This window comes from Hipposideros armiger, unplaced genomic scaffold (genome assembly GCF_001890085.2).
Source record: "Hipposideros armiger isolate ML-2016 unplaced genomic scaffold, ASM189008v1 scaffold_23, whole genome shotgun sequence".
Lineage (NCBI taxonomy): Eukaryota > Metazoa > Chordata > Mammalia > Chiroptera > Hipposideridae > Hipposideros > Hipposideros armiger.
The window spans coordinates 1432027-1441654 of NW_017731373.1; positions in this window are offsets into that span (position 1 = coordinate 1432027).

A 9628-nucleotide genomic window follows, 5' to 3' on the forward strand; every position below is an offset into this window, starting at 1 on the left:
GGTAGGTTTGGGGCAGCAGAGCTGGCAGTAAGGAAGCAGCCAGCGTGAGCGGCCAGCAGCCACAGTGAGCGGCCGTCCAGAAGACGGCGACTGATCTGCCTCACCCGGGAAGAGTGTAATGATGGTGCCAACTTGGGCCAGTGAAGCAACATCCTCCATAACTAGACTGAAGAACAAAAAGACAGCAACTTGTCTGTTCCCCTTCCCCAATTCCCCAATAAAAATCTTTAAAAAATAATAAAATAAAAAAGCTAGAACAAAGGTTAAAAGGCAAAAGTAGGACCATCATGTAAAATTACAAAAATAAATTAAGGGGTACACACAAAAACATGCAGAAGATGTAAAAAATAATGACAAAAACAAACATGGAGAGAGTGAGTAAAATTTGTAGTGATTTTATAATGTGTTCAAACTTAAGCGACCATCAAATTATAATAGACTGTTATAAACATAGCTTGGTATATATGAAGCACATAGTAACCACAAACCAAAAATCTACAAGAGATATACAAGAAATAAAAAGAATCCAAACACAATACTAAGAAACTCACCAACATACAAGAGAAGAGAGAAAAAGAATAAAGGAACAGAGAAAAACTACAAAAACATTTAGAAAACAATAAAATGGCAATAACTATGTACCTAGCAATAATTACTTTAAAAGTAAATGGACTAAATGCACCAATCAAAAGATGCATAGGATGGCTGCATGGATAAAAAATAAGACCCACACATATGCTGTCTACATGAGACCCACTTCAGATCAAAAAACACACATACACAGACTGATAGTAAGGGGATGGAAAAAGATATTTCAGGGGCCGGTAAAGTGGCTCAGTTGGTTAAGAGTTGACTTGGGAGTGTGAACTCTGAGCAGCAGGGCTGCTGGTTCGGTTACCACATGGGCCAGTGATGCTGCGCCATCTACAGCTAAGATGATGAACAACAGCTTGACCTGGAGCAGGGCTGCCATGAGTGGCTGGCGACTGCGTAGGCGGCAGTGGGCTGCCATGAGCCACCGTGAACGGCTCTCCCCCAACTGCCTCAGCTGGAAAGAGCACAACGATCATAATACCAACATGGGCCAGTGAAGCGGCATCCTTCACAACTAGATTGAAGAACAAAAGGACAGCAACTTGTCTGTTCCCCTTTCCCAGCTCCCCAACACTGTTCCCCTCCCCCAATTCCCCAGTAAAATATTTTTTAAAAAAAAGAAAAAAGATATTTCAGGCAAATGGAAATGAAAAAAAGCTGCAGTAGCAATACTTATATTAGACAAAATAGACTTTAAAACAAGGGCTGTAACAAGAGACAAAGAAGGGCATTTCAAAATGATAAAGGGATCAATCCAACAAGAGGATATAACTCATAAACATCTATACACCCAACATAGCACCTAAGTATATAAAGCAAATATTGATGGACATAAAGGGAGAGATCAACAGTAATAAAGTCATAGTAGGGGACTTTAAACTCCATTGACATCAATGGATAGATCATCCACACAGCAAATCAACAAGGAAACAGTGACCTTAAATGACAAAAGAGCAGATGGACTTACTTGGTCTATTTAGGACATTTCATCCAAAAGCAGCAGAATATACATTCTTTTCAAGTTCACATGTTAGACCACGAAACAAGTCTCAATAAATTTAAGATGAAACATCTCTGATCACAATGACATGAATCTAGAAATCAATTATAAGAAGGAAACTGAAAATCACACATACATATGGAGGCTAAATAACATGCTACTAAACAATGAATGGGTCAACAACAAAATCAAGGAAGAAATCAAAAGATACCTTGAGACAAATGAAAATGCAAACACAACAACCCAAAATCTATGGCACACAATGAAAGCAGTCCTAAGAGGGAAATATATAGTAATATAGACCTCCCTCCAAAAACAAGAAACATTTCAAATAAACAATCTAACCTTACACCTAAAGGAACTAGAAAAAGTACAATGAAGCCAAAAGTAAGAAGGAAGGAAAAAATAAAGATCAGAGTAGAAATAAATGAAATAGAGTCTAAAAAACAATACAAAAGGCCAATGAAACCATGAGCTGTTTCTTTATAAAGGTAAACAAAATTGATGAACCTTTAGCCAGACTCATCAAGAAAAAAAGTGAGAGGACCCAAATAAATAAAATCAGAAATGAAAGAGAAGTGACAACCGACACCACAAAAATACAAAGAATTATAAGGAAATATTATGAACAATTATATGTTAACAAATTGGACAACCTGAAAGTAACAGATAAATTCATAGAAACATACAATCTTTAAAGGCTGACTCAGGAAGAAACAGAAAACCTGAACAGACCAACAACTACTAATGAGGGCCAGCAAAGTGGCGCATTGGTTAAGAACTGGCTTGGGATACCAGAGGGCCCCGGTTTGGATCCCACATATGAGGGCCAGTGACACTGTCCTCCACAACTAAGATGCTGAACAACAGCTTAACCTGGGGCTGGGCTGCCATGGGGCGACGGCGACGGCTAGGCTACAGTCCCTGCTGCAGTGGGTTGCCATGGGCTACCGTGTGTAGCCAGCAGCCTGCGTGAGCGGCCAGCAGCCACTGTGAGCAGCTGTCCAGAAAGCCGTCGACTGATCTGCCTCTCCCGGGAAGAGCGCAATGATGGTGCCAACTTGGGCCAGTAAAGCAACGTCCTCCACAACTAGACTGAAGAACAAAACGACAGCAACTTGTCTGTTCCCCTTCCCCAGATTCCCCAGCACTGTTCCCCTCCCCCAATTCCCCAATAAAATCTTTTAAAAATAAATAAATAAAAAAAATAACTACTAATAAAATCAAATGAGTAATCAAAAAACTTCCAACAAACAAAAACCCTTGAGCAGACCAAACATTCACAGAAAAATTACTACCTATCCTTCCCAACTATTCCAAAAAAGTTGAAGAGGAGGGAAGCCTCCCATACTCATTTTAAAGGCCAGCATTAACACCAGACAAAGACACTACAAAAAAAGAATAAGCTAATATCCCTGATGAACAGATGTAAAATCCTCAAAAAAAAATAGTAAACCAAATTCAGCAATACATTAAAAAGATCATACATCATGATCAAGTGGGATTTATTCCCAGGATGCAAGGGTGGTTTAATATCCACAAGTCAATTAACATGATACACCACATAAAGAAAATGAAGGATAGACATTATATGACTAATAAATGAATTCAGTAAAGTAGCAGGATGCAACATTAACATTCAAAAATCAGTTGCATTTTAATATACCAATAATGAACTATCAGAGAAGTTAAGAAAATCCCACTTACAACTGTATCAAAAAGAATAAAATACCTAGGAATAAATTTAACCAATAAATTTCCTGTACTTGGAAAATTATAAGACACTGAAGAAAGAAATTGAAGAAGATTTAAATGAAAGCATATACCGTGATCAAGGATAGGAAAAATTAACATCGTTGAAATATCCATACTAAGCAACCTATAGATTCAGTGAAATCCCTATGAAAATATCAATGCATTTTTCACAGAAATAGAACAAATAATCCTAAAATTTTTATGGAACCACAAAAGACCCTGAATAGTCAAAGCAATCTTGAAAAAGATATCAAACTATAACTACAAGGTTACAGTAATCAAAACAGCATGGTACTGGCATAAAAACAGACACATAGATCAATGGAATAGAATAGCCCCAAAATAAACCCATGATTACATATCAATCTATGACAAAAGAGGCAAGAATATACAATGTGGTAAAGACAGTCTCTTCAATAAATAGTGTTGGCAAAAGCAGACAGATATACTGCAAAAGAATAAAAGTGGATAACTTAACACATATACAAGAATAAAATTAAAATGGAGTAAAGACTTAAATGTAATACATGAAACTATAAAAATCCTAGAAGAAAACATAGGCAGTAAATTCTGTGACATCACTCTTAGTAATATTTTTCTGAATATATCTCCTTGGGCAAGGAAAACAAAAAACAAATATGACTACATCAAACTAAAATATTTTTGCACAGAAAAGGAAACCATCAACAAAACAAAAAGACAACCTACTGAATGAGAAGATATTCACCAATGATATGTCTGATAAGAGGTTAATATCCAAATTTTATAAGGACTCATACAATTTAACATAAAAAAAAGAAAACAGGCCGGCCGAGTGGCTCAGTTGGTTAAGAGAGTGAGCTCTGAGCAACAAGGTCACCGGTTCGATTCCCACATGGGCCAGTGAGCTGTGCCTGAGCTGAGCTGCTGCTGAGCTGCCACAGGTGGCAGGATGGCCGCTTGCGAGAGCACATGCTCATAACAACAAGGTTGCCAGTTAGACTCTCGCATGGAATGGTGGGCTATGCCCACCCGCAACTACGATTGAACACGGCACCTTGAGCTGAGCAGCCACGGGCAGCTGGATGGCGACTGGACTTGGAGCTGAGCTAGCTGCATCCTTCACAACTAAGACTGAAGGACAACTTGGCTGTTCCCCTTCCCCAATTCCCCAGCACTGTTCTTCTCCCCCAATTCCCCAATAAAATCTTTTTTTAAAAAAAGAAAGAAAACAACCTGATTTACAAATGAGCAGAGGACCTAAATAAACCTTTCTCCAAAGAGGACATATAGAGGGCCAACAGACATATGAAAAGATGCTCAACATCACTAATCATCAGGGAAATGCAAATTAAAACCACAATGAGATATGATCTCACACCTGTCAGAATGGTTGTCATCAATATATCCAGAGGAAAGGGAACCCTCATGCACTGTTGGTGGAATTGTAAATTGGTGTGGCCAATATGGAGGTTCCTCAAAAAATTAAAAACAGAACTACCTTATGACCCAGCAATTCCACTTTTGGGTATTTTTCTGAAGAAATCCAAAACACTTATACAAAAAGATACATGCACCCCTATGTTTATTGCAGCACTATTTACAATAACCAAGATATGGAAGTGTCCATCATAGACAATTAAGAAGTGATACATACATACAATGGAATATTACTCAGCCATAAAAAAGAATGAAATCTTGCCATTTGCAACAACATGGATGAACCTTGAGGGTATTATGCTAAGTGAAATACGTCAGAGAGAGACAAATACCGTATGATCTCCTGTACATGTGGAATGTAAAAACCAAAACCTAAACAACAATAAAAACCAAGCTTACAGAGATAGATAATAGTTGGTGATTGCCAGAGGCAGGGAGTAAAGGGTGGGCGAAATGCTTGAAGGGTTTCAAAAGGTACAAACTTCCTATTATAAAATAAATAAGTCATGGGGAAGCATGACAACTATAATAATACTTTGTTGCATATTTGAAAGTTACTAAGAATAGATCTTAAAAGTTCTCATCACAAGAAAAAAAATTTTGTTAACTGTGTATGGTGACCAATGTTAACTAGATTTGTGGTGATTATTTCCAATAGCTACAAACACTGAATCAGTATTTTACACCAGCAACTCATATGTCAACTATATCTCAAAGAAATCTAATGGGAAAAATCATATCTAAAATTTAAAGGAGGGCCGGCCGAGTGGTGCATTGGTTAAGAACTGGCTTGGGATGCCAGAGGGCCCCAGTTCGGATCCCACATATGAGGGCCAGTGACACTGCCCTCTACAGCTAAGATGCTGAACAACAGCTCAACCTGGAGCTGGGCTGTCGGGAGTCGCCAGCGACGGTGTAGGCTGCAGCCCCTGTGGCAGTGGGTTGCCATGGGCTACCGTGTGTAGCCAGCAGCCGCCGTGAGTAGCCAGCAGCCGCAGTGAGCGGCCGTCCAGAGGCCGGCGACTGATGTGCCTCGCCCGGGAAGAGCGCAATGATGGTGCCAGCTTGGACCAGTGAAGCAACATTCTCCACAACTAGACTGAAGAACAAGACGACAGCAACTTGTCTGTTCCCCTTCCCCCAATTCCCCAGCGCTGTTCCCATCCCCCAATTCCCCAAAAAAATCTTTAAAAAAAAAAAAATTAAAGGAGAAAGTTATATTTACATAGATGCTGAAAAAGCCTTTGATAAAATTCAACACCCACTGAAGACACAACTATGCAAGAAAATAGGATTTGAGAGGTTTTTAAAAAAACATCAAATATGTAAGTATAAATAAAAATATATATTTCATTTTATATAAAATCTTATTCCCGATACCAAAGCAAGGATGCCCACTATCTCCATTACTATTCAACGTTGTATAAACAGAAGTATTAAACAATGCAATTAGAAAAATCAAAGGCAAAAGAATGGGTAACTAAAAAGTAAAATTATCTATTTGCAGATGACTTGACAGTGTACCTGGAAAACTTTAGGGAATTGATAGTAAAACTAACGCAATAAAAGAATTATTAATAAGTAACTAGTAGGATATAAATCAAACATACAAAAATCAATAGCTTTTATAGAGGTCCCATAAGGAAAGCAGAATCACTGAGTTTTGTTAAATAAGGAATAAGACCTCGCACAATGGGGGAGTAGGAGCGAGTAAAGGTCCAGAAGGTGTAGGAGGGTCCGAGCAGTCGTTAAACAGCCTTCCTGAAGCCTTGATGTGATTTGCAGGGGAATCTGGAAAGTCAGGCTTGTCCAGGGGCCAGGGCGACAGCACAGAGGGTAACGTGAACACCTCTGGAAAGCTGTGGCATGTGTGGGTAGGTTTGGGGCAGCAGAGCTGGCAGTAAGGAAGACAAGCTGGAGGCAGAGAAGGATAAATGGAGCTCACCAACACCTCTGCATTGTCCACGTATCTAGCCACCATGATTGTCACAGTAACGGCTGCTGCTTCCCTTCCATGTTCTAAATTTCTTGCAAATTCCCCTGGCCATCTCTAACATGGGCCCACAGAAGGAAAGGGATTCCAGGAAACAGTTCCAGCTTAACCAAACTGATGCAGCTTAAACCACACAGGGCCGTACTTCCAGGAGTGGGTGTGGGTAACCTGTAGGGAGCTGTCACCTTCTTCTTGATTTGGGTGCCATTATAACTGTAATTTTGCTACTGTTACGAATCATAATGTAAATATCTTTTTGTTTTTCAATGGTCTTAGGTGACCCCTGTGAAAGGGTCGTTCGACCCCCAAAGGGGTCGCAACCCACAGGTTGAGAACCGCTGGTAAAGGGTACAGAGTTTCAGCTGCAGAAGATGAAAAGTTCTGGAGATGATTGTGGTGATGATAGCACAACAATGTGAATGTACTTAATGCCACAGAGCTGTACACTTAAAAATGGCAAAAATGGTAACTTTTGTGTTATGTATATTGTCACAATTTTTAAAAGGGGGGAACAAAACCATAAAAATACTAGATTATATGAGTATAAAGATGTATCATCTTCTGGGAAAAGAGACCATTTCTAAGAATGACCCCAAATGCAGAAAATCTAAAGAGAAAAAATAAAGACTAGAAAAAGTGCCTGTTTTATGAACAAAATTAACGAGCACACAACAAACCCGAGTTTCCTCCTTTCCTCTTTTCCTGTCTTGCACCTGTGGCCTAGCTGGTAAGAGACAAACAGGCCTGCATGCATCCTGAGGCCATTTCAGTCTAAAGGACATAGGATACACAAGGCCTCGCTCTCAGATGAGCAGCCATGAGCAAATACCGCAGGTTTCTTTCCCTAAAATCTTCCTGAAATAAAATTGTGCAATAAGCAAGACTTGGGGGGCTTGCAAAGCCTCCAGTAGCATTTGGGCTGCTCCTCATCCACAGGGCAGGCACTGTCCCTTTCTGGTCCCAGGAGAGGTTCTCGTGCCGCCCAGTTACTCGAGTCAAATTGGTGAAAGGGTGATGATGGCTTCAGGACCATCTCTGACAAACACCTATAATACCCATTGAACTCAAAACATGTCCTTCATTCTCAGAAGTTGATGAACCAGGGGGAAAACTCTACGTGAGTTCAATGCTTATTAAAAATGATGTGTTTTACATACTTCTCTGAAGTGCATGAGAAATGACAATTGTCAAGTGACAGATTTCTTTCCTCATTTCCTCTAGGAGAGCCACCACCTCAGGGACATGTCTCTCATGTTCTTTCAAAGCCTTTCAATGTCATTGAATTATTATCTACAGTAGCACCACCAACTTAGTTCATTTCCTAACCACACAGTGGCTGAGGACAGCTGGGTCTTCAGTGATGCCTCCTACTGGCTTATGTAAGCTGTCTTCTCCACCATGAGCATCTGATAACACCTATTTCTAACACACGGTTCCCAGTGGGCAGTCTAGAACATCCTGACCTCAGGGCACAGTGAGCTGGTCAATCTTAGTCTGTTTATTCAGTGGCCTGTAATTCACACACAGCCTCCACCCCTTGGGGACTACTGCAAATACATAAGGAATTTCAAATTCAGATATAATGCCATTAATTCCTTAATATGGTCCCTCAAATCTGTATAATCCAATATGTCAGCCAACATGGCAATTTTAATTTAAATTAATTAAAATTCAGTTCCTCAGTCTCACTAGCCACATTTCAAGGGCTCAATAGCCACATGTAGCTAGTGCCCATCAAATCAGACATCACCGGCATTTACATAATCACAGAAAGTTCTATTGGACAGAGCTCCTTTAAGTCATGGATCTCTGACCATACTCTTTCCAACATTCACTAAATGTCTGTGTTTCTATAACTTTGTTATTCCCAGGTGTAGACAGCACACCTGTTCCTAGCCCTCAACTTCCATTATTAACCTTCTTTCCACTTCTACGTTGGGTGCCAGGGAGTGCCAAGCACCATCCTGTTTTCTGGGGTTTTTTTAGATATTTAAATGCTATATTTACTCTCTATCTTTTGTTTCTAAAGGCTGCAATGATCTTAAATATTTTTTCACAGAGGACTGTTAATTTTTTTTTTTTTGTAGAAATCTTCATGGCTATAAAGGTCAGCAGTAAAACCTTTTCATCACTGCTCAGAACTGATTAGCCTTTCACACACACGTATCTCCCACCTCCTATAGTCTCATTCGTCCATCAGCAAGTCCTCAGCTATCTGCTGCCAACTTTACACCTACCTACCTACCTACCTACACCTACACACACACACACACACACACACGCCCTTATTGTTTATACTTTTGCTTCTCAGAACTATAGAGATTGCCCATCAGGTAGACTGGAAGGCCTTCTAATGCTCAGATTTGGCTATTTTCATCATTGATCCACTTAAATAAGAGCAGATCTCAGAAAAGACTATCCTGTTTTGAATGCCCAGACCTCACCCCTCCCAGGAACCCTGGGCAACACTGATGGCTGTGTTGTACAAAGGGTACATAAGCACGTGTGTGTGTTACTTTCTTCAGCCTGTTGCCAACAGTAGTGGGTTCAAGGAGCTGGCTGTAACCAGCTCACCTACTGAGATGAGCCCAGGATGTCTGGACAACAGCATAGCATGTCTACCTCTTCTCTAACCCCGACAACATGCTCTAGAAACTTATAGGCCCATCACAGGGTATTCCAACTATAAGTAACTTTCTGTTTGAAGCCACAGAGACAAGCATTAACTCATAGAATGACTAATAAGACATAATTAATTGGGACCAGCAACTCTAGGCATGGCTGTCCCTCGGACACAGCTTTTCACCACCCCTCCAATCTAGAAGAAGGCCTGACGTGGCTTTTTGACCTGGAGTCAAGTGGAGATT